General features: G+C 43.7%; 3 non-coding genes across 3 annotated transcripts; all 3 read left to right on the forward strand.

Annotated features, from left to right (window-relative positions):
- Nucleotides 1-3,367: 3,367 nt before the first annotated feature.
- TRNAS-GCU (transfer RNA serine (anticodon GCU)) lies at nt 3,368-3,449 on the forward strand. The gene has a single exon. It is a non-coding gene; the product is annotated as a tRNA-Ser (tRNA).
- A 5,242-nt stretch (nt 3,450-8,691) lies between these two features.
- Nucleotides 8,692-8,773, forward strand: TRNAS-GCU (transfer RNA serine (anticodon GCU)). Its single transcript has one exon. It is a non-coding gene; the product is annotated as a tRNA-Ser (tRNA).
- Nucleotides 8,774-9,278: 505 nt separating this feature from the next.
- On the forward strand, nt 9,279-9,360 carry TRNAL-AAG (transfer RNA leucine (anticodon AAG)). Its single transcript has one exon. It is a non-coding gene; the product is annotated as a tRNA-Leu (tRNA).
- Nucleotides 9,361-26,518: the final 17,158 nt, after the last annotated feature.

The following is a 26,518-nucleotide window of genomic DNA, read 5'->3' on the forward strand; positions in this document are numbered from 1 at the left end:
TAGAGAACAAGGGAAGTTAGCTTTAGACGCACTACATGTAGGAAAGCTTTGCATATCCAAGACCAAATCATACTATGACAATGTGTTTGTGGGAATGAGTGAATGTAAGCGTGTGTTTTTGTTTCAGAGTAAATGGACATTCATGTTAAATGGACAGGATCCAGCAATCCCCGAGATTTATTATATATGTGGACTTAATGCTTATTACCGTCTTCCAAAGGGATAGTATGGGACATGTTATTTGGGGATAGTTTTCCCAAAGATATATCAACTTCACGATTTGAAAAGGTTACCAAAATTGTCTGAATTTCATCGTACTAGACATAAGAAAGAGACTGCTGCTGGTGTAGTAGGAGACATATTTGGGACGATAATTTCTTCAGTGGGAGTTATTATGAACTCCATAAAGATTCAAAAGTTGTCTACTATTGAGGATAACATGCTGACAAACTTTTCAGGGGCTATAATCCTGATGGATACTGAACTTGCTGCGGAGGGGGCTAATACTCTTCAAAACAGGCTTGCTTTAGACATTCTTTTAGTGAAAAATGGCAGAGTTTGTAGATTGCTCAATGGGTGTTATTGTTGCGCTTACATACCAGATAATAGTAATGAGATTAGAAGTATGCTTACTAACTTGACTAGGGATAGTACGGACTTGAAGGATTTGAAAGAACCAGGTGTTTGGAAAAAGGTTGGGAAAGGATTTGCTTCAGTGGGAAATTGGATTAGTAACATTTGGCATGGGATATTGTCTAAAATAATACAGGGGATATTGATTGTTATAGATTGCTTATTTGGATCATGGGTGGCATGTAAAATTAGTAAAAGAATAAAATTAAAGATGGCGAAAAATAATAGGAGGAGGGAAGAAAAACAAAGGGAAAAATTATTCAGGGCAAGATCAAAGGGGAAACCAAGAAGGGAAGAGATTGATATGAGGGAATTTTAGTATGTAAAATTAGTAGGGAAGATTTGTGTGATGACAAGAGTCATCAGAGGAGGGGTTGCTGGAGTGTGTCTTTTAAAATTAATATTAACATGAAAAGCTTACAATATATTGTGTACTGAAGCTGCATAAAAAATGTGTTAACGTAGAAATAATGCACACGTTTGAAATGTGCCCACGGGGAGTGGCTACCAATGTATACGAAGACTAATGAAAGTTATTAATGCTGAATTAATTATGTACTAATGTTTTTAATTTGTATTAACATATCAAAATTGGAGTTATGTATTAGCAGTTTGTTCATTAAGCAGTAGGCCTTAGTTTAGCGAAGGTCTGTGCCTAGCTGCCTGGTCTCATATTGAACTGTCTTTTTCTAACGTGCAATGTGCTATTTTCCTGAAGGACATGAAACTGTACTTTCCCAGAAGCTAGAGATGTGTGTAGCTGTAGTAAATTCTTTCTCATGGGACCCTACTTGCTCAAGGAGACATTCTTGCTGAATGCAACAGGGTCATTTGTAACAGGTGCAAGGCTGCCTGGAGTAGGAGAAAACAATGGAACTACTGACTGTAGCGTAAAATGTAACTTTTCTTACCTGACATTCCAACCGATGAAAACGTCAATAACATGGGCCAATCAACGACATGAGAACTGTGGTTTGTGTAAAACTCTGGTGAAGATTATTGGACAGAGATGGCGATGCACCAATGATTATCCATTGAGGAATTAGGAGTAAATTAGACAGTTTTGATTTAACCACATGACCCGAGGAGAAATCACGCATTTATTGGACATTCCAGTCCAAGCCATTCTTTGCCATTCTACTTAGCCATTTAGGCCATTTCGTTTGAGACTTTGCCGTTTGTTCGCCCTGTTACTCTAAACCACCCTTTACTTATTCCTTACCTGATACTTACTTCTCCTCTATATGAGGGAAGTTCTTGTTCCTTAGCTATGCCATACTGATACTTTGCCCTGTCCTTTCTTTGCTGATGATGCAAACGACTGATGTCCCGAGAACGAAGACTGACGCTGTTTGCTGATCCGTTGGATGGGTAACTATCTGATGAAAATTGTAATTGTCTGTTTGCCTTTTCTTTCTAGGTACCAACTGCTGTTTGATAGAGGCCATATTTAGATGTTTTCCAAATTTGTGTTTGCTAAATAGTTTTGCATGAAGCCCAACATGCTGATGCTAATACGAGGTTATTTAAGGTGTTCACTAAAATCTGACGCAAATAGACAAATTACTGAGTTCTTGCTTTGTTGAACCATGCACTACTGAGACTTTGCTAAGTTGCTTCTTAATAATTATGTGTTAATACTGTGTGAATATTCTCTATGCATTGATTAATTGCGTTTCTAATTGCAAATCTGAAGAGTTACTAATGAGATGAATTGCTGATGAGATTAACAGAAATGACTTTAGATTGTAACCAGTAGGGAAATAAATATCCTAACACTTAAGTAAATTGGTGTGGTTATTCATGACTGAAAGATCATGGTGTGTTCACTTTATTGACTCTCATTAAAGGTTATTGATTAGCATGCTGATTCGTTATTGCGATTGTTGTTGAGATATTGATCTATTGATTTGCGATGCCAAAAGACATCTCGTACTGGGAAGTCCCCGAACCTGGTCTAAAAGGTTCATCGACCTAGGTGTGTCTCCTTGTAAGTTTACTTATCAAGGCTCTAACGCGCCTTCACTAATAAAAAGTAATCTGATCGCTTGCTGCGGAGTCATCGTCAACAAAAACTACCAAAATATTACTTCAATGTATTGTAATTACGACTGCCTCAGTTTTATGCATTACGTGAGTAGTCGGACAGCAATTTATTTAGCGCAAAAATATTTCTTGTTGATGCACGTACGTTTTTAAACTGAAGTGTCATAGCTGTAGCTGCAATACTCCCAGTTTAGGTGGTTTTATAAACTAAGTTTTACTTTCTCCTACTTAAAACTTTTTGCAGAACAATGCACATTAAATGGGAAGGCAGTTTTCCTTAATTGTGTACTATTTGCTGCCTAATACTGACATGTAAGCACACCACCAATAACTGACACCTAGAGATTTGAAAGCGCCATACCTGTACAATATTTGTATGATATTGCACTTTAAATCCACGTACAACTGAATTAAAGCAATCTTAGCTCATTTGAGGGTAGTGTGATAGTACATCACATATGGATAGAACACGTTTGGAAAGTGTAATTTTCATGATTACATTACATTTAACATATAAATTCAAGCTGAAGTAGGGATGGACAACAAGGTCGTATAAAGCAAAGCTGAAGACAACAAGTTACCATAACAATCTGTAAATATGTGCTCTTTATTATGTTTAGACAACTATCACCTAATAGAACACATTTTGGCTACCATATTTTGTACTCCTGAAACATGGTGTTTTGAAGACGAGGTGGCCAAGTGGTTAAGGCGATGGACTGCTAATCCATTGTGCTCTGCACGCGTGGTTTCGAATCCCATCCTCGTCGGTTTATTGTTCCGTCTTTAGTTTTTAGTATGTGGTAGGGCTGGGTTAACCCTATTTTATGTGAAAGTTAAATGACATATCCCATGGTATTTTCGGCAGTACAACGGCTCAGTTTGGAAACACCGCTCAGTTGAGTACTGTGCTTAGGCATTACTGTAAACAGCGCCAGCTGGGTTCTGCTCATGAATCACAAAATCTTTCCTGAGGCGGAGGGTTGGTAAGTTGAGGGACGTAGATAGTTTGATTCCTTATCCTTAAAGAAAGAGAAGCAGCGCGTGCGGGACGCCAATGTAAGGGTTGTCTTCCTACGGACTCTCAGGACTGGCGCTCCCTGACACCTCCCATGGCCCGGGGCCAATCCTGACCTACTGAATGTATCACGTGCCTGCTGCTGTTGGCGTTGACTTTCCTAGGATCACTTCACAGGCTATACACCCTTATTCTCCAACTCCCCTAAACAACAGAACATCTCACTTCAGAAAGCTTACAGAAACAGGTTTGCACAGGGTAGTGTGGCGGAGCGGTCTAAGGCGCTGGATTAAGGCTCCAGTCTCTTTGGAGGCGTGGGTTGGAATCCCACTGCTGCCTGTATTTTTCAACTCACAAACATATTTTGTCTGCATCAGTGTCTCACTCTCTGCCTTCTGCACCTACGATCCACATAGCGAGAGGTGAGACTATGTAAAGTGGTGACGTATATATATAAGGGTAGCCAGACAGTGGGACCAAGCCTTCTTATTTTAAAAAACCACAACCTAAGGTGACAAGAATTGTATCGGTAAACAAACCAGCTGTCTTGAAGTCTAACTATAGAGGCGACGAGAGGGGTCACTGTGATGCTGAAAGTTCAGTGAGTGTAAACAGTAGAACGCTGTGTGATACGTTTCCTTGCAGTGATGACAGCTCGCGTTTCTAAAGCAGAGAGCAAACATACAATGGGGAAGAAGAATAAATAAGGAAAGACATATATTATATGCAGACAGTTATTATACTTTGCTTTTCACCTGTAACTCGCTCAACTGTCGGTGAATGCTGCGTTACCCTGCATAGCAAGGTCACCACAGCGGGTGTCCACAGTGTTTGGCCAAGTTACTATAGTTGTGAGCTTGTAGATGTGAGGTAGCGTGGCTGAGCAGGCTAAACTGGCTAGATTTAGGCTCCAGTCTCTCTGGAGCCGAGGGCTTGAATCCCAACACTATAATTTTACTTGAACCAAATACTTTTGCAAAAAAGGTTCATGTAATAAATATTCATTAGGGTCGTGGTTGTGAGTATGACACTAATGGATAAAAGTGGGACTAACAATGCTACAATTCCTGAGACTACCACTGCACTAACAGCCTGGGAGAGGTTTGAGCTGGATACAAGATACTTGCATGAGGGAACTAACTCGAAAGGGGAACTATCCACTGATGTTTTCTATCGCTTGCAGAGTGAGTATGTTGACACAATGGATGCAAAAGATTGTTTTGTGTGTACACAGATTCCTGTTTCGGTACAAGAGGGGGTTACCTATCATAGACTGTCATTAACATATGGGATACGTTGTAGTCTGTTACTAACAAGATTCTATAACCAGGAAGAGATTCAATATTTTTACTCAAATCATGATCTTGTGTTTTCTAATGTGCCTATCATAGAGGATGTGAGTGGGTTAGCTAAGTACTATAGCATAAAGTTAGTTAAAGGATTCTTTCAGGCGACATTAACAATTAGTACATCTTATGCACACCACAATAATTTGACATGTTTGCTTACACCTGTAGAGAAAAGCTTTTTAGATCACACGGAAGAGAGAAGAAGGGCATTGAAGGGTAAACTAGAGAAAGGATTACAGCAACGGGCCTTTGCTAGTAGTGACGGTTATAGTGCAATTAGAGAACAAGGGAAGTTAGCTTTAGACGCACTACATGTAGGAAAGCTTTGCATATCCAAGACCAAATCATACTATGACAATGTGTTTGTGGGAATGAGTGAATGTAAGCGTGTGTTTTTGTTTCAGAGTAAATGGACGTTCATGTTAAATGGACAGGATCCAGCAATCCCCGGGATTTATTATATATGTGGACTTAATGCTTATTACCGTCTTCCAAAGGGATAGTATGGGACATGTTATTTGGGGATAGTTTTCCCAAAGATATATCAACTTGACGATTTGAAAAGGTTACCAAAATTGTCTGAATTACATCGTACTAGACATAAGAAAGAGACTGCTGCTGGTGTAGTAGGAGACATATTTGGGACGATAATTTCTTCAGTGGGAGTTATTATGAACTCCATAAAGATTCAAAAGTTGTCTACTATTGAGGATAACATGCTGACAAACTTTTCAGGGGCTATACTCCTGATGGATACTGAACTTGCTGCGGAGGGGGCTATGACTCTTCAAAACAGGCTTGCTTTAGACATTCTTTTAGTGAAAAATGGCAGAGTTTGTAGATTGCTCAATGGGTGTCATTGTTGCGCTTACATACCAGATAATAGTAAAGAGATTAGAAGTATGCTTACTAACTTGACTAGGGATAGTACGGACTTGAAGGATTTGAAAGAACCAGGTGTTTGGAAAAAGGTTGGGAAAGGATTTGCTTCAGTGGGAAATTGGATTAGTAACATTTGGCATGGGATATTGTCTAAAATAATACAGGGGATATTGATTGTTATAGATTGCTTATTTGGATCATGGGTGGCATGTAAAATTAGTAAAAGAATAAAATTGAAGATGGTGAAAAGATAATAGGAGGAGGGAAGAAAAACAAAGGGAAAAATGATTCAGGGCAAGATCAAAGGGGAAACCAAGAAGGGAAGAGATTGATATGAGGGAATTTTAGTATGTAAAATTAGTAGGGAAGATTTGTGTGATGACAAGAGTCATCAGAGGAGGGATTGCTGGAGTGTGTCTTTTAAAATTAATATTAACATGAAAAGCTTACAATATATTGTGTAATGAAGCTGCATAAAAAATGTGTTAACGTAGAAATAATGCACACGTTTGAAATGTGCCCACGGGGAGTGGCTACCAATGTATACGAAGACTAATGAAAGTTATTAATGCTGAATTAATTATGTACTAATGTTTTTAATTTGTATTAACATATCAAAATTGGAGTTATGTATTAGGAGTTTGTTCATTATGCAGTAGGACTTAGTTTAGCGAAGGTCTGTGCCTAGCTGCCTGGTCTCATATTAAACTGTCTTTTTCTAACGTGCAATGTGCTATTTTCCTGAAGGACATGAAATTGTACTTTCCCAGAAGCTAGAGATGTGTGTAGCTGTAGTAAATTCTTTCTCATGGGACCCTACTTGCTCAAGGAGACATTCTTGCTGAATGCAACAGTGTAATTTGTAACAGGTGCAAGGCTGCCTGGAGTAGGAGAAAACAATGGAACTACTGACTGTAGCGTAAAATGTAACTTTTCTTACCTGTCATTCCAACCGATGAAAACGTCAATAACATGGGCCAATCAACGACATGAGAACTGTGGTTTGTGTAAAACTCTGGTGAAGATTATTGGACAGAGATGGCGATGCACCAATGATTATCCATTGAGGAATTAGGAGTAAATTAGACTGCTTTGATTTAACCACATGACCCGAGGAGAAATCAGGCATTTATTGGACATTCCACTCCAAGCCATTCTTTGCCATTCTACTGAGCCATTTAGGCTATTTAGTTTGAGACTTTGCCGTTTGTTCGCCCTGTTACTCTAAACCACCCTTTACTTTTTCCTTACCTGATACTTACTTCTCCTCTATATGAGGGAAGTTCTTGTTCCTTAGCTATGCCATACTGATACTTTGCCCTGTCCTTTCTTTGCTGATGATGCAAACGACTGATGTCCCTAGGACGAAGACTGACGCTGTTTGCTGATCCGTTGGATGGGTAACTATCTGATCAAAATTGTAATTGTCTGTTTGCCTTTTCTTTCTAGGTACCAACTGCTCTTTGATAGAGGCCATAGTTAGATGTTTTCCAAATTTGTGTTTGCTAAATTGTTTTGCATGAAGCCCAACATGCTGATGCTAATACGAGGTTATTTAAGGTGTTCACTAAAATCTGACGCAAATAGACAAATGACTGAGTTCTTGCTTTGTTGAACCATGCACTACTGAGACTTTGCTAAGTTGCTTCTTAATAATTATGTGTTAATACTGAGTGAATATTCTCTATGCATTGATTAATTGCGTTTCTAATTGCAAATCTGAAGAGTTACTAATGAGATGAATTGCTGATGAGATTAACAGAAATGACTTTAGATTGTAACCAGTAGGGAAATAAATATCCTAACACTTAACTAAATTGGTGTGGTTATTCATGACTGAAAGATCATGGTGTGTTCACTTTATTGACTCTCATTAAAGGTTATTGATTAGCATGCTGATTAGTTATTGCGATTGTTGTTGAGATATTGATCTATTGATTTGTGATGCCAAAAGACATCTCGTACTGGGAAGTCCCCGAACCTGTTCTAAAAGGTTCATCGACCTAGGCGTGTCTCCTTGTAAGTTTACTTATCAAGGCTCTGACGCGCCTTCACTAATAAAAAGTAATCTGATCGCTTGCTGCGGAGTCATCGTCAACAAAAACTACCAAAATATTACTTCAATGTATTGTAATTACGACTGCCTCAGTTTTATGCATTACGTGAGAAGTCGGACAGCAATTTATTTAGCGCAAAAATATTTCTTGTTGATGCACGTACGTTTTTAAACTGAAGTGTCATAGCTGTAGCGGCAATACTCCCAGTTTAGGTGGTTTTATAAACTAAGTTTTACTTTCTCCTACTTAAAACTTTTTGCAGAACAATGCACATTAAATGGGAAGGCAGTTTTCCTTAATTGTGTACTATTTGCTGCCTAATGTTGACATGTAAGCACACCACCAATAACTGACACCTAGAGACTCGAAAGCGCCATACCAGTACAATATTTGTATGATATTGCACTTTAAATCCACGTACAACTGAATTAAAGCAATCTTAGCTCATTTGAGGGTAGTGTGATAGTACATCACATATGGATAGAACACGTTTGGAAAGTGTAATTTTCATGATTACATTACATTTAACATATAAATTCAAGCTGAAGTAGGGATGGACAACAAGGTCGTATAGAGCAAAGCTGAAGACAACAAGTTACCATAACAATCTGTAAATATATGCTCTTTATTATGTTTAGACAACTATCACCTAATAGAACACATTTTGGCTACCATATTTTGTACTCCTGAAACATGGTGTTTCGAAGACGAGGTGGCCGAGTGGTTAAGGCGATGGACTGCTAATCCATTGTGCTCTGCATGCGTGGGTTCGAATCCCATCCTCGTTGGTTTATTGTTCCGTCCTTAGATTTTAGTATGTGGTAGGGCTGAATTAACCCTATTTTATGTGAAAGTTAAATGACATATCCCATGGTATTTCCAGCAGTACAACGGATCAGTTTGGAAACACCGCTCAGTTGAGTACTGTGCTTAGGCATTACTGTAAACAGCGCCAGCCGGGTTCTGCTCATGAATCACAAAATATTTCCTGAGGCGGAGGGTTGGTAAGTTGAGGGATGTAGATAGTTTGATTCCTTATCCTTAAAGAAAGAGAAGCAGCGCGTGCGGGACGCCAATGTAAGGGTTGTCTTCCTACGGACTCTCAGGACTGGCGCTCCCTGACACCTCCCATGGCCCGGGACCAATCCTGACCTACTAAATGTATCACATGCCTGCTGCTGTTGGCGTTGACTTTCCTAGGATCACTTCACAGGCTATACACCCTTATTCTCCAACTCCCCTATACAACAGAACATCTCACTTCAGAAAGCTTACAGAAACAGGTTTGCACAGGGTAGTGTGGCTGAGCGGTCTAAGGTGCTGGATTAAGGCTCCAGTCTCTTTGGAGGTGTGGGTTCGAATCCCACCGCTGCCAGTATTTTTCAACTCACAAACGTATTTTGTCTGCATCAGTGTCTCACTCTCTGCCTTCTGCACCTACGATCCACATAGCGAGAGGTGAGACTATGTAAAGTGGTGACGTATATATATAAGGGTAGCCAGACAGTGGGACCGAGCCTTCTTATTTTAAAAAACCACAACCTAAGGTGACAAGAATTGTATCGGTAAACAAACCAGCTGTCTTGAAGTCTAACTATAGAGGCGACGAGAGGGGTCACTGTGATGCTGAAAGTTCAGTGAGTGTAAACAGTAGAACGCTGTGTGATACGTTTCCTTGCAGTGATGACAGCTCTCGTTTCTAAAGCAGAGAGCAAACATACAATGGGGAAGAAGAATAAATAAGGAAAGACATATATTAGATGCAGACATTTATTATACTTTGCTTTTCACCTGTAACTCGCTCAACTGTTGGTGAATGCTGCGTTACCCTGCATAGCCAGGTCACCACAGCAGGTGTCCACAGTGTTTGGCCAAGTTACTATAGTTGTGAGCTTGTAGATGTGAGGTAGCGTGGCTGAGCAGGCTAAACTGGCTAGATTTAGGCTCCAGTCTCTCTGGAGCCGTGGGCTTGAATCCCAACACTTTAAGTTTACTTGAACCAAATACTTTTGCAAAAAAGGTTCATGTAATAAATATTCATTAGGGTCGTGGTTGTGAGTATGACACTAATGGATAAAAGTGGGACTAACAATGCTACAATTCCTGAGACTACCACTGCACTAACAGCCTGGGAGAGGTTTGAGATGGATACAAGATACTTGCATGAGGGAACTAACTCGAAAGGGGAACTATCCACTGATGTGTTCTATCGCTTGCTGAGTGAGTATGTTGACACAATGGATGCAAAAGATTGTTTTGTGTGTACACAGATTCCGGTTTCGGTACAAGAGGGGGTTACCTATCATAGACTGTCATTAACATATGGGATACGTTGTAGTCTGTTACTAACAAGATTGTTTAACCAGGAAGACATTCAATATTTTTACTCAAATCATGATCTTGTGTTTTCTAATGTGCCTATCATAGAGGATGTGAGTGGGGTAGCTAAGTACTATAGCATAAAGTTAGTTAAAGGATTCTTTCAGGCGACATTAACAATTAGTACATCTTATGCACACCACAATAATTTGACATGTTTGCTTACACCTGTAGAGAAAAGCTTTTTAGATCACACGGAAGAGAGAAGAAGGGCATTGAAGGGTAAACTAGAGAAAGGATTACAGCAACGGGCCTTTGCTAGTAGTGACGGTTATAGTGCAATTAGAGAACAAGGGAAGTTAGCTTTAGACGCACTACATGTAGGAAAGCTTAGCATATCCAAGACCAAATCATACTATGACAATGTGTTTGTGGGAATGAGTGAATGTAAGCGTGTGTTTTTGTTTCAGAGTAAATGGACGTTCATGTTAAATGGACAGGATCCAGCAATCCCCGGGATTTATTATATATGTGTGTGAGAAACTGGGGCTGATTGCAGAGGCCCCATAACTTTTTGCCCCCATTTTCCACTTTATGCTGGTGTTTTCCTGATTCTGATGGTGCCCTGGGTACTGCTAACCAGTCCCAGGGCCTGTGCTCTGTGTAAAATGGATATGCAAATTAGGCTAATTATAATTGGCTAAGTAAACCTACCTATAAGTCCCTAGTATATGGTAGGGCATGTAGGTTTAGGGACCACAGCATAGGTGGTGCACACCTAGGTGCATTGCTGAGGTGCCCAGTGTCATTTTAAAAGCAAGCCTGCCTTGCTGGCTGCTTTTAAATTAAAGTTATATGCAAATTCGACTTTGGAATTAAAGGTACTTCCAAAGTCTTAAACTACCTTATTTTTACATATAAGTCACCCCTAAGGTGTGCCCTATGTGCCCCTAGGGCTGGGTGCCATGTAACTATAAGCAGGGACTTTATAAAAATAGATTTATAAGCCCTGGTGAGGTAAAAACAGCCAAATTCGTTTTTCCCTCATTGAAGTAAATGGCCTTCATAGGCTAGAATGGGCAGACTTTATTTAAAATTTTAAAGTCTCCTTAAGTGTTACATACCAAGAATTTGGTATCAAATTGATTGTTATAATAAATCCCACAACTTCCAGTTGTTGGATTTAATATAACTAGTGCAGGTAAAAAGTTTAGACTTTACCTAAAAAGTTGCCAATTTCAGCTCTGCATTGTTTTTGCTGCTGTGCTCTGATTGGCCAGCCTGCAGCAGCTTCTGCCAGGCTACTTTAATGAGGTGTGAAGTGGCCTGACTTCACACAAAGGAATGTGCTTGGGGGAGAGAACCTCCCCTCAGCAGATGGGGAAGCAGGAAGGGGGAGGGCTGCCAAACTGGTCTTCAAAGGCAGAGAAGGACATCTGGAGCACCCAGCAACACCCCCACATCCTGCAACCCCAGACAGCTAGGTGCCCCCTTGATTAGATTAGGAGAGGGCAGGAGAGGGGTGTGTTTATGATTTTTAGCCACACCAGTGGGTGGGCTCAGCCAGATCTCTCCTCTAAAAATCAGATTCATCCATTTTGGATTTTTAGAGACTGTTGCCTTCTGGGATGGATTTTTGCCACACTTCCCAGGAAGTGGTCATCACAGGGGGACGACCCTGTCCCTGATTGGAGGACCAGGGCCCCCCTGCTGTTCACCCAGGAGCAAGGATAAAACTGGCAGACCTGCACCCACGCCTCAGATCCCCACCAAATTTCAAGAAGAAAGAACTACAAGGAGAAGAAGGACTGCCCTGCTGGACCCCTGGCCTGCACCTGGACCCTGCACTCAGAAAGACTGCACCAGCTGCACACTTGGGCTTCACCACAAGAAGGACTTTGCCTGGCTTCCACTGGTTCAAGGAGGGACTCCCTGTTTGCTACAGGTGAAAAATTGCTAACCAGAGTCCCCTGCACCAACTCCTGAAAAAGTGACCAGCTGACCACTGCCCAGTGGCCAAAAAGGAGTTTGCGCCAGGTGCACTCTGGGAGTTGAAGTCCGCACTTCCCAAGGACCATCACAGAACCCTTGGGGTGAGCTGTGGACCCCAAAAGAACCTTAAAAGAACATCTGGGTGAAGCCCCAGAAGTTTGGAAAAGATTGGAGAAATTTTAGAAAAAAGCTCCATAAAGTGACCGACTCGACGCGGAAATTCTAGCCGGCTTGCCTCAACCGCGACCCGGCCTGACTTCGTGGTTCGTCCCGGTCAAGAAAAACATCCGAAAAAGAGACTAAGTCCGAACGTAAAAAGTTGACCGGGACCTTCCAGCCATCGTATCCGAGAAGGGCTCCACGGACGTCGGATCAAGATCCAGGTTTACCCCGGTCGAAGGATTTTCATCTCGAAAAAAACGACTAAGTCCGAAGGTAGAAATCACCACCGAGGAAACCGACTTCGCGTATCCGGACAAGGGCTCCAGGAGGTCGGATCCAACTGGCAGGTTCGTCCCGGTGAAGAAAAACTTCAAAATAAAGACTAAGTCAGAAGGTAACTTTTTAACCGAGGCTTCCCGCGACCTGTATCCGAGCAGGGCTCCATCGCGGTCGGCCTGAAAGTTTGACTTTGTCCCGGTCCTGGTGCAACCAGATGACCCGATTGGCGCTTTTTGTTTCTATGCGCTAGAAAATAATAATACTTTAAAAATTCATATCTCCGGTTCCCCTGAACCGATTTTAATCGTTTTTGTGTCATTTTAAAGATAAAAATATAAGCTATTTTTATAAATTGGTTTTGGATTTTTAAACTGTTTCCTGTGTTTTATTTAATTACTGTTTTGTGATATTTGAATGCTTTACACTTTGTCTCCTAAGTTAAGCCTTGACGCTCGATGCCAAGCTACCAAGGGTAGAGCTGGGATTAATTTACTGAGACCTAACTGTACTTTTGTGGAGGTTTGTGGCTTGTTGCTAGGTGTAGGTACCTACCTGCCCTACCAATAACCCATTTTCCAACATAATTGGAAGCAGCGACGGGATCCTGTACTTGTGTTCAATATCACGTTACAGTTTTAGGTAAAACAAATTAAAAATCCTTTAAATTGTCCTAGTGCAAAAATTGTTTTTAATTTTTAATTTTAATTTTTTTTTTTGTAATTAATTTGGATTAATTTCAATTATTGAATTTTTGTAATTTTTCTAAATTCTTGTTTCCAATTTTTGCAAAAAGTTTTTGTTGACACAAAACTAGGGAACCATGGAGCTTGATCTGGCTAGCCTACCCACACTGACAGTAGTCCAGCTTAGGGGGTTTTGTATTGAGAGGGGGTTGCCTGCAACCACTAATCTCAGGAAGGAAATCCTGATTAAATCCCTGACAGCATGGGCTGAGGCCCAAGAGGTAGAGACAGAGGAAGCTCCAGAGGAGGAACCAAAAGAGGATGATGCTAACTCTAACCACTCAGGGGAGGAAAGGCATCAGACCCCAAGTGAGGAAGAGGAGGAACGGTCCTCACTGGACACAGTCACTAGGGGCAGACCCAAAGCTAGTGGTAGGAAGAGGGTCCTTTCAGGAGGAGAGAACCCATCCATCAGGGAAAGAGAGCTGGAAGCCCAGCTAGCCTACATAGCTTTGGAAGCAGAGAAGCTGGCCCTAGAGAAGAAAAAGTGGGCATACAAAGAAAAAAGAGAAGGAAGCAGCGATAAAGAAGCTGAGGTGTCCATGGGTGGGGGAGTTTGCCCCAGATTACCCAAGGGGGTAGTTCCTGCTTATATAGAGGGGGATGACATAGATAAGTGGCTAGGGGCCTTTGAGAGGGCACTCCAAATGAGAAGGGTTAAGCCTCAATACTGGGGTTCCCTTTTGTGGGAGTTGGTCCCCAACTCAGGGAGGGATAGGCTTCTGACCTTAAGGGGGGAGGAGGCAGATTCATACCCTAGTATGAAGAGGTGCTTAGTCAAGAAGTTTGGTCTGACCCCAGAGCAATATAGAATGAAGTTCAGGGACACCCAGAAGGTCAGTACCCAGTCTTGGGTTGACTTTGTGGACACCTCACTAAAGGCACTAGAGGGCTGGATTATTGGCAACAAAGTAAATACTTATGAGGGGTTATACAATCTGATCATGAGAGAGCACATCTTGACCAATTGTATCCAAGAAAGGTTACGCCAGCATCTAGTGGACTCTAAGCTGACCAACCCTAGAGAGCTAGGGGAGGCAGCTGATGAGTGGTTGAGAACCAGGGTGGTTGTCAAGTCCCAGGGGGGAGACTCCAAGAAGGGGGGGACAGGTCCCCAAAAACCTAAGGAGGGAGGTGGTAAGCCCACCACAGAGACTCCCTCTGTACCCCAGAACCCTAAGAAGGAGGAGAGTAAATCCCTCTCCCACTCTGACATGCAGAGACAGGGAGACCCAGGGTTAAAAAAGCTCTTGGACAGCAGGGCTTGCTTTGACTGTCAGCAGACAGGTCACTTCAGAGGAGATGCAGCCTGTCCAAAGAAGGTGGTTAGCACTGGGCTGTCCAGTGTAGCCATAGAGGAGGATTCCTCAGATGATGAAGTCCTCCTAGCATTGTGCTGGGAGACAGGACCAGATGGTAAGCTGGTGATCCCTGAGGGTGGGAGTAGGCACTTCCACCACATTCAAGTGAATGGGATCCCTACCACTGGCCTGAGAGACACCTGTGCCAGTCACACTGTAGTGAGTGACCGGTTAGTGACCCCAGACATGTATGTCCCAGGAAAGACAAAGAAAGTCAGGATAGCCACAGGGGAGGTCACCTCCAAACCTGTAGCCATAGTGCCCCTAGAGAGGGAGGGTATCCTTGACTGGATTAGGGTGGTAGTCAGTGCTGACCTTCCCCTAGATTGTATCCTGGGCAATGACCTCCCAGAGGTGAGTCTGGTCACAGATGGGGTGGTCGCCCAGGGCGCCCCCCCAACCCAAAGTCCTGGGGAGTCAGTCCCTACAGTTAGGAGACAGGGGTCCCCAAGAAAAGGAAAGAAGAAAAGGAAGGGTAGGCCACTCTTAAAGAGAGTTCCAGGGAGCCAAAGGCCTTCTGCCCCAGTAGGGGGGGAGCCCAGAGTTGGCACTGGTGAGGCCTCACCTGACCCCAAGGAAGTCCTGAGTAGTCAGGCAGCTGTCCAGATGCAGGGTGTTGCCCCTGCACTGACAGAAGGGAGAGTGGAAGGAGGGTGTCTGCCACAGGAGGTGGTAGCCCCCCACTCTAGACAGCAAGAGGGGTGCCAGGACCCCAAAGATGCCCCTAAAGCAGCTCAGCCACCTGTCAGTGGAGAGCTTAGGGTGTGGTTCTGGGTACTGACAGCTGTCAGTAGCCTCTGCTGGGTGCTAGCCTTCCTGGCAGCACTGTACTTGGCCTGGGAGGCAGACCCCAAGGCCAATAGCAAAGTAGGCCCCCTGACCCTGTTGGTCATGGTGGGGTTGCTCAAGTGTTGGGTGACCTCTTTGGGTAAGCTAGGTCTTGCCCTAGCAAAGTTAGGAGTAGGGGAGGTGGGCACCTCACTACCCAAGTTGGCAGAGAGAGAGGAGGAAGACCCCCCTAGAGGGAAGTTTCAGTTTGAGTTGGGTCCTTTTACTGTTGGGATGGCTTCACTACCCAGAGGGAGTGACCCTGACAGGGGGATATAAGGCAGAGTAGGCCCTGCAAAAGGGACAGCCAGTTTTCTTCACTGTCTTCCTCGCCTAACAAGCCAGGAAGACTCTCCCAGGGTTGGGCTGAGTCTCCTGGGCGTGTGGGCTGGGGGGGGGGGTTGTGTGAGAAACTGGGGCTGATTGCAGAGGCCCCATAACTTTTTGCCCCCATTTTCCACTTTATGCTGGTGTTTTCCTGATTCTGATGGTGCCCTGGGTACTGCTAACCAGTCCCAGGGCCTGTGCTCTGTGTAAAATGGATATGCAAATTAGGCTAATTATAATTGGCTAAGTAAACCTACCTATAAGTCCCTAGTATATGGTAGGGCATGTAGGTTTAGGGACCACAGCATAGGTGGTGCACACCTAGGTGCATTGCTGAGGTGCCCAGTGTCATTTTAAAAGCAAGCCTGCCTTGCTGGCTGCTTTTAAATTAAAGTTATATGCAAATTCGACTTTGGAATTAAAGGTACTTCCAAAGTCTTAAACTACCTTATTTTTACATATAAGTCACCCCTAAGGTGTGCCCTATGTGCCCCTAGGGCTGGGTGCCATGTAACTATAAGCAGGGACTTTATAAAAATAGATTTATAAGCCCTGGTGAGGTAAAAACAGCCAAATTCGTTTTTCCCTCATTGAAGTAAATGGCCTTCATAGGCTAGAATGGGCAGACTTTATTTAAAATTTTAAAGTCTCCTTAAGTGTTACATACCAAGAATTTGGTATCAAATTGATTGTTATAATAAATCCCACAACTTCCAGTTGTTGGATTTAATATAACTAGTGCAGGTAAAAAGTTTAGACTTTACCTAAAAAGTTGCCAATTTCAGCTCTGCATTGTTTTTGCTGCTGTGCTCTGATTGGCCAGCCTGCAGCAGCTTCTGCCAGGCTACTTTAATGAGGTGTGAAGTGGCCTGACTTCACACAAAGGAATGTGCTTGGGGGAGAGAACCTCCCCTCAGCAGATGGGGAAGCAGGAAGGGGGAGGGCTGCCAAACTGGTCTTCAAAGGCAGAGAAGGACATCTGGAGCACCCAGCAACACCCCCACATCCTGCAACCCCAGACAGCTAGGTGCCCCCTTGATTAGATTAGGAGAGGGCAGGAGAGGGGTGTGTTTATGATTTTTAGCCACACCAGTGGGTGGGCTCAGCCAGATCTCTCCTCTAAAAATCAGATTCATCCATTTTGGATTTTTAGAGACTGTTGCCTTCTGGGATGGATTTTTGCCACACTTCCCAGGAAGTGGTCATCACAGGGGGACGACCCTGTCCCTGATTGGAGGACCAGGGCCCCCCTGCTTTTCACCCAGGAGCAAGGATAAAACTGGCAGACCTGCACCCACGCCTCAGATCCCCACCAAATTTCAAGAAGAAAGAACTACAAGGAGAAGAAGGACTGCCCTGCTGGACCCCTGGCCTGCACCTGGACCCTGCACTCAGAAAGACTGCACCAGCTGCACACTTGGGCTTCACCACAAGAAGGACTTTGCCTGGCTTCCACTGGTTCAAGGAGGGACTCCCTGTTTGCTACAGGTGAAAAATTGCTAACCAGAGTCCCCTGCACCAACTCCTGAAAAAGTGACCAGCTGACCACTGCCCAGTGGCCAAAAAGGAGTTTGCGCCAGGTGCACTCTGGGAGTTGAAGTCCGCACTTCCCAAGGACCATCACAGAACCCTTGGGGTGAGCTGTGGACCCCAAAAGAACCTTAAAAGAACATCTGGGTGAAGCCCCAGAAGTTTGGAAAAGATTGGAGAAATTTTAGAAAAAAGCTCCATAAAGTGACCGACTCGACGCGGAAATTCTAGCCGGCTTGCCTCAACCGCGACCCGGCCTGACTTCGTGGTTCGTCCCGGTCAAGAAAAACATCCGAAAAAGAGACTAAGTCCGAACGTAAAAAGTTGACCGGGACCTTCCAGCCATCGTATCCGAGAAGGGCTCCACGGACGTCGGATCAAGATCCAGGTTTACCCCGGTCGAAGGATTTTCATCTCGAAAAAAACGACTAAGTCCGAAGGTAGAAATCACCACCGAGGAAACCGACTTCGCGTATCCGGACAAGGGCTCCAGGAGGTCGGATCCAACTGGCAGGTTCGTCCCGGTGAAGAAAAACTTCAAAATAAAGACTAAGTCAGAAGGTAACTTTTTAACCGAGGCTTCCCGCGACCTGTATCCGAGCAGGGCTCCATCGCGGTCGGCCTGAAAGTTTGACTTTGTCCCGGTCCTGGTGCAACCAGATGACCCGATTGGCGCTTTTTGTTTCTATGCGCTAGAAAATAATAATACTTTAAAAATTCATATCTCCGGTTCCCCTGAACCGATTTTAATCGTTTTTGTGTCATTTTAAAGATAAAAATATAAGCTATTTTTATAAATTGGTTTTGGATTTTTAAACTGTTTCCTGTGTTTTATTTAATTACTGTTTTGTGATATTTGAATGCTTTACACTTTGTCTCCTAAGTTAAGCCTTGACGCTCGATGCCAAGCTACCAAGGGTAGAGCTGGGATTAATTTACTGAGACCTAACTGTACTTTTGTGGAGGTTTGTGGCTTGTTGCTAGGTGTAGGTACCTACCTGCCCTACCAATAACCCATTTTCCAACATAATTGGAAGCAGCGACGGGATCCTGTACTTGTGTTCAATATCACGTTACAGTTTTAGGTAAAACAAATTAAAAATCCTTTAAATTGTCCTAGTGCAAAAATTGTTTTTAATTTTTAATTTTAATTTTTTTTTTTGTAATTAATTTGGATTAATTTCAATTATTGAATTTTTGTAATTTTTCTAAATTCTTGTTTCCAATTTTTGCAAAAAGTTTTTGTTGACACAAAACTAGGGAACCATGGAGCTTGATCTGGCTAGCCTACCCACACTGACAGTAGTCCAGCTTAGGGGGTTTTGTATTGAGAGGGGGTTGCCTGCAACCACTAATCTCAGGAAGGAAATCCTGATTAAATCCCTGACAGCATGGGCTGAGGCCCAAGAGGTAGAGACAGAGGAAGCTCCAGAGGAGGAACCAAAAGAGGATGATGCTAACTCTAACCACTCAGGGGAGGAAAGGCATCAGACCCCAAGTGAGGAAGAGGAGGAACGGTCCTCACTGGACACAGTCACTAGGGGCAGACCCAAAGCTAGTGGTAGGAAGAGGGTCCTTTCAGGAGGAGAGAACCCATCCATCAGGGAAAGAGAGCTGGAAGCCCAGCTAGCCTACATAGCTTTGGAAGCAGAGAAGCTGGCCCTAGAGAAGAAAAAGTGGGCATACAAAGAAAAAAGAGAAGGAAGCAGCGATAAAGAAGCTGAGGTGTCCATGGGTGGGGGAGTTTGCCCCAGATTACCCAAGGGGGTAGTTCCTGCTTATATAGAGGGGGATGACATAGATAAGTGGCTAGGGGCCTTTGAGAGGGCACTCCAAATGAGAAGGGTTAAGCCTCAATACTGGGGTTCCCTTTTGTGGGAGTTGGTCCCCAACTCAGGGAGGGATAGGCTTCTGACCTTAAGGGGGGAGGAGGCAGATTCATACCCTAGTATGAAGAGGTGCTTAGTCAAGAAGTTTGGTCTGACCCCAGAGCAATATAGAATGAAGTTCAGGGACACCCAGAAGGTCAGTACCCAGTCTTGGGTTGACTTTGTGGACACCTCACTAAAGGCACTAGAGGGCTGGATTATTGGCAACAAAGTAAATACTTATGAGGGGTTATACAATCTGATCATGAGAGAGCACATCTTGACCAATTGTATCCAAGAAAGGTTACGCCAGCATCTAGTGGACTCTAAGCTGACCAACCCTAGAGAGCTAGGGGAGGCAGCTGATGAGTGGTTGAGAACCAGGGTGGTTGTCAAGTCCCAGGGGGGAGACTCCAAGAAGGGGGGGACAGGTCCCCAAAAACCTAAGGAGGGAGGTGGTAAGCCCACCACAGAGACTCCCTCTGTACCCCAGAACCCTAAGAAGGAGGAGAGTAAATCCCTCTCCCACTCTGACATGCAGAGACAGGGAGACCCAGGGTTAAAAAAGCTCTTGGACAGCAGGGCTTGCTTTGACTGTCAGCAGACAGGTCACTTCAGAGGAGATGCAGCCTGTCCAAAGAAGGTGGTTAGCACTGGGCTGTCCAGTGTAGCCATAGAGGAGGATTCCTCAGATGATGAAGTCCTCCTAGCATTGTGCTGGGAGACAGGACCAGATGGTAAGCTGGTGATCCCTGAGGGTGGGAGTAGGCACTTCCACCACATTCAAGTGAATGGGATCCCTACCACTGGCCTGAGAGACACCTGTGCCAGTCACACTGTAGTGAGTGACCGGTTAGTGACCCCAGACATGTATGTCCCAGGAAAGACAAAGAAAGTCAGGATAGCCACAGGGGAGGTCACCTCCAAACCTGTAGCCATAGTGCCCCTAGAGAGGGAGGGTATCCTTGACTGGATTAGGGTGGTAGTCAGTGCTGACCTTCCCCTAGATTGTATCCTGGGCAATGACCTCCCAGAGGTGAGTCTGGTCACAGATGGGGTGGTCGCCCAGGGCGCCCCCCCAACCCAAAGTCCTGGGGAGTCAGTCCCTACAGTTAGGAGACAGGGGTCCCCAAGAAAAGGAAAGAAGAAAAGGAAGGGTAGGCCACTCTTAAAGAGAGTTCCAGGGAGCCAAAGGCCTTCTGCCCCAGTAGGGGGGGAGCCCAGAGTTGGCACTGGTGAGGCCTCACCTGACCCCAAGGAAGTCCTGAGTAGTCAGGCAGCTGTCCAGATGCAGGGTGTTGCCCCTGCACTGACAGAAGGGAGAGTGGAAGGAGGGTGTCTGCCACAGGAGGTGGTAGCCCCCCACTCTAGACAGCAAGAGGGGTGCCAGGACCCCAAAGATGCCCCTAAAGCAGCTCAGCCACCTGTCAGTGGAGAGCTTAGGGTGTGGTTCTGGGTACTGACAGCTGTCAGTAGCCTCTGCTGGGTGCTAGCCTTCCTGGCAGCACTGTACTTGGCCTGGGAGGCAGACCCCAAGGCCAATAGCAAAGTAGGCCCCCTGACCCTGTTGGTCATGGTGGGGTTGCTCAAGTGTTGGGTGACCTCTTTGGGTAAGCTAGGTCTTGCCCTAGCAAAGTTAGGAGTAGGGGAGGTGGGCACCTCACTACCCAAGTTGGCAGAGAGAGAGGAGGAAGACCCCCCTAGAGGGAAGTTTCAGTTTGAGTTGGGTCCTTTTACTGTTGGGATGGCTTCACTACCCAGAGGGAGTGACCCTGACAGGGGGATATAAGGCAGAGTAGGCCCTGCAAAAGGGACAGCCAGTTTTCTTCACTGTCTTCCTCGCCTAACAAGCCAGGAAGACTCTCCCAGGGTTGGGCTGAGTCTCCTGGGCGTGTGGGCTGGGGGGGGGGGTTGTGTGAGAAACTGGGGCTGATTGCAGAGGCCCCATAACTTTTTGCCCCCATTTTCCACTTTATGCTGGTGTTTTCCTGATTCTGATGGTGCCCTGGGTACTGCTAACCAGTCCCAGGGCCTGTGCTCTGTGTAAAATGGATATGCAAATTAGGCTAATTATAATTGGCTAAGTAAACCTACCTATAAGTCCCTAGTATATGGTAGGGCATGTAGGTTTAGGGACCACAGCATAGGTGGTGCACACCTAGGTGCATTGCTGAGGTGCCCAGTGTCATTTTAAAAGCAAGCCTGCCTTGCTGGCTGCTTTTAAATTAAAGTTATATGCAAATTCGACTTTGGAATTAAAGGTACTTCCAAAGTCTTAAACTACCTTATTTTTACATATAAGTCACCCCTAAGGTGTGCCCTATGTGCCCCTAGGGCTGGGTGCCATGTAACTATAAGCAGGGACTTTATAAAAATAGATTTATAAGCCCTGGTGAGGTAAAAACAGCCAAATTCGTTTTTCCCTCATTGAAGTAAATGGCCTTCATAGGCTAGAATGGGCAGACTTTATTTAAAATTTTAAAGTCTCCTTAAGTGTTACATACCAAGAATTTGGTATCAAATTGATTGTTATAATAAATCCCACAACTTCCAGTTGTTGGATTTAATATAACTAGTGCAGGTAAAAAGTTTAGACTTTACCTAAAAAGTTGCCAATTTCAGCTCTGCATTGTTTTTGCTGCTGTGCTCTGATTGGCCAGCCTGCAGCAGCTTCTGCCAGGCTACTTTAATGAGGTGTGAAGTGGCCTGACTTCACACAAAGGAATGTGCTTGGGGGAGAGAACCTCCCCTCAGCAGATGGGGAAGCAGGAAGGGGGAGGGCTGCCAAACTGGTCTTCAAAGGCAGAGAAGGACATCTGGAGCACCCAGCAACACCCCCACATCCTGCAACCCCAGACAGCTAGGTGCCCCCTTGATTAGATTAGGAGAGGGCAGGAGAGGGGTGTGTTTATGATTTTTAGCCACACCAGTGGGTGGGCTCAGCCAGATCTCTCCTCTAAAAATCAGATTCATCCATTTTGGATTTTTAGAGACTGTTGCCTTCTGGGATGGATTTTTGCCACACTTCCCAGGAAGTGGTCATCACAGGGGGACGACCCTGTCCCTGATTGGAGGACCAGGGCCCCCCTGCTTTTCACCCAGGAGCAAGGATAAAACTGGCAGACCTGCACCCACGCCTCAGATCCCCACCAAATTTCAAGAAGAAAGAACTACAAGGAGAAGAAGGACTGCCCTGCTGGACCCCTGGCCTGCACCTGGACCCTGCACTCAGAAAGACTGCACCAGCTGCACACTTGGGCTTCACCACAAGAAGGACTTTGCCTGGCTTCCACTGGTTCAAGGAGGGACTCCCTGTTTGCTACAGGTGAAAAATTGCTAACCAGAGTCCCCTGCACCAACTCCTGAAAAAGTGACCAGCTGACCACTGCCCAGTGGCCAAAAAGGAGTTTGCGCCAGGTGCACTCTGGGAGTTGAAGTCCGCACTTCCCAAGGACCATCACAGAACTTCTGGACCCTTGGGGTGAGCTGTGGACCCCAAAAGAACCTTAAAAGAACATCTGGGTGAAGCCCCAGAAGTTTGGAAAAGATTGGAGAAATTTTAGAAAAAAGCTCCATAAAGTGACCGACTCGACGCGGAAATTCTAGCCGGCTTGCCTCAACCGCGACCCGGCCTGACTTCGTGGTTCGTCCCGGTCAAGAAAAACATCCGAAAAAGAGACTAAGTCCGAACGTAAAAAGTTGACCGGGACCTTCCAGCCATCGTATCCGAGAAGGGCTCCACGGACGTCGGATCAAGATCCAGGTTTACCCCGGTCGAAGGATTTTCATCTCGAAAAAAACGACTAAGTCCGAAGGTAGAAATCACCACCGAGGAAACCGACTTCGCGTATCCGGACAAGGGCTCCAGGAGGTCGGATCCAACTGGCAGGTTCGTCCCGGTGAAGAAAAACTTCAAAATAAAGACTAAGTCAGAAGGTAACTTTTTAACCGAGGCTTCCCGCGACCTGTATCCGAGCAGGGCTCCATCGCAGTCGGCCTGAAAGTTTGACTTTGTCCCGGTCCTGGTGCAACCAGATGACCCGATTGGCGCTTTTTGTTTCTATGCGCTAGAAAATAATAATACTTTAAAAATTCATATCTCCGGTTCCCCTGAACCGATTTTAATCGTTTTTGTGTCATTTTAAAGATAAAAATATAAGCTATTTTTATAAATTGGTTTTGGATTTTTAAACTGTTTCCTGTGTTTTATTTAATTACTGTTTTGTGATATTTGAATGCTTTACACTTTGTCTCCTAAGTTAAGCCTTGACGCTCGATGCCAAGCTACCAAGGGTAGAGCTGGGATTAATTTACTGAGACCTAACTGTACTTTTGTGGAGGTTTGTGGCTTGTTGCTAGGTGTAGGTACCTACCTGCCCTACCAATAACCCATTTTCCAACAATGTGGACTTAATGCTTATTATCGTCTTCCAAAGGGATAGTATGGACATGTTATTTGGGGATAGTTTTCCCAAAGATATATCAACTTGACGATTTGAAAAGGTTACCAAAATTGTCTGAATTACATCGTACTAGACATAAGAAAGAGACTGCTGCTGGTGTAGTAGGAGACATATTTGGGACGATAATTTCTTCAGTGGGAGTTATTATGAACTCCATAAAGATTCAAAAGTTGTCTACTATTGAGGATAACATGCTGACAAACTTTTCAGGGGCTATACTCCTGATGGATACTGAACTTGCTGCGGAGGGGGCTATGACTCTTCAAAACAGGCTTGCTTTAGACATTCTTTTAGTAAAAAATGGCAGAGTTTGTAGATTGCTCAATGGGTGTAATTGTTGCGCTTACATATCAGATAATAGTAATGAGATTAGAAGTATGCTTACTAACTTGACTAGGGATAGTACGAACTTGAAGGATTTGAAAGAATCAGGTGTTTGGAAAAAGGTTGGGAAAGGATTTGCTTCAGTGGGAAATTGGATTAGTAACATTTGGCATGGGATATTGTCTAAAATAATACAGGGGATATTGATTGTTATAGATTGCTTATTTGGATCATGGGTGGCATGTAAAATTAGTAAAAGAATAAAATTGAAGATGGCGAAAAATAATAGGAGGAGGGAAGAAAAACAAAGGGAAAAATTATTCAGGGCAAGATCAAAGGGGAAACCAAGAAGGGAAGAGATTGATATGAGGGAATTTTAGTATGTAAAATTAGTAGGGAAGATTTGTGTGATGACAAGAGTCATCAGAGGAGGGATTGCTGGATTGTGTCTTTTAAAATTAATATTAACATGAAAAGCTTACAATATATTGTGTAATGAAGCTGCATAAAAAATGTGTTAACGTAGAAATAATGCACACGTTTGAAATGTGCCCACGGGGAGTGGCTACCAATGTATACGAAGACTAATGAAAGTTATTAATGCTGAATTAATTATGTACTAATGTTTTTAATTTGTATTAACGTATCAAAATTGGAGTTATGTATTAGGAGTTTGTTCATTAAGCAGTAGGCCTTAGTTTAGCGAAGGTCTGTGCCTAGCTGCCTGGTCTCATATTAAACTGTCTTTATCTAACGTGCAATGTGCTATTTTCCTGAAGGACATGAAACTGTACTTTCCCAAAAGCTAGAGATGTGTGTAGCTGTAGTAAATTCTTTTTCATGGGACCCTACTTGCTCAAGGAGACATTCTTGCTGAATGCAACAGTGTAATTTGTAACAGGTGCAAGGCTGCCTGGAGTAGGAGAAAACAATGGAACTACTGACTGTAGCATAAAATATAACTTTTCTTACCTGTCATTCCAACCGATGAAAACGTCAATAACATGGGCCAATCAACGACATGAGAACTGTGGTTTGTGTAAAACTCTGGTGAAGATTATTGGACAGAGATGGCGATGCACCAATGATTATCCATTGAGGAATTAGGAGTAAATTAGACAGCTTTGATTTAACCACATGACCCGAGGAGAAATCAGGCATTTATTGGACATTCCACTCCAAGCCATTCTTTGCCATTCTACTGAGCCATTTAGGCCATTTAGTTTGAGACTTTGCCGTTTGTTTGCCCTGTTACTCTAAACCACCCTTTACTTATTCCTTACCTGATACTTACTTCTCCTCTATATGAGGGAAGTTCTTGTTCCTTAGCTATGCCATACTGATACTTTGCCCTGTCCTTTCTTTGCTGATGATGCAAACGACTGATGTCCCGAGGACGAAGACTGACGCTGTTTGCTGATCCGTTGGATGGGTAACTATCTGATGAAAATTGTAATTGTCTGTTTGCCTTTTCTTTCTAGGTACCAACTGATCTTTGATAGAGGCCATAGTTAGATGTTTTCCAAATTTGTGTTTGCTAAATTGTTTTGCATGAAGCCCAACATGCTGATGCTAATACGAGGTTATTTAAGGTGTTCACTAAAATCTGACACAAATAGACAAATGACTGAGTTCTTGCTTTGTTGAACCATGCACTACTGAGACTTTGCTAAGTTGCTTCTTAATAATTATGTGTTAATACTGAGTGAATATTCTCTATGCATTGATTAATTGCGTTTCTAATTGCAAATCTGAAGAGTTACTAATGAGATGAATTGCTGATGAGATTAACATAAATGACTTTAGATTGTAACCAGTAGGGAAATAAATATCCTAACACTTAACTAAATTGGTGTGGTTATTCATGACTGAAATATCATGGTGTGTTCACTTTATTGACTCTCATTAAAGGTTATTGATTAGCATGCTGATTAGTTATTGCGATTGTTGTTGAGATATTGATCTATTGATTTGTGATGCCAAAAGACATCTCGTACTGGGAAGTCCCCGAACCTGGTCTAAAAGGTTCATCGACCTAGGCGTGTCTCCTTGTAAGTTTACTTATCAAGGCTCTGACGCGCCTTCACTAATAAAAAGTAATCTGATCGCTTGCTGCGGAGTCATCGTCAACAAAAACTACCAAAATATTACTTAAATGTATTGTAATTACGACTGCCTCAGTTTTATGCATTACGTGAGTAGTCGGACAGCAATTTATTTAGCGCAAAAATATTTCTTGTTGATGCACGTACGTTTTTAAACTGAAGTGTCATAGCTGTAGCGGCAATACTCCCAGTTTAGGTGGTTTTATAAACTAAGTTTTACTTTCTCCTACTT

The sequence above is a fragment of the Pleurodeles waltl genome, chromosome 12 (genome assembly GCF_031143425.1).
Source record: "Pleurodeles waltl isolate 20211129_DDA chromosome 12, aPleWal1.hap1.20221129, whole genome shotgun sequence".
NCBI classification, from domain to species: Eukaryota; Metazoa; Chordata; class Amphibia; order Caudata; family Salamandridae; genus Pleurodeles; species Pleurodeles waltl.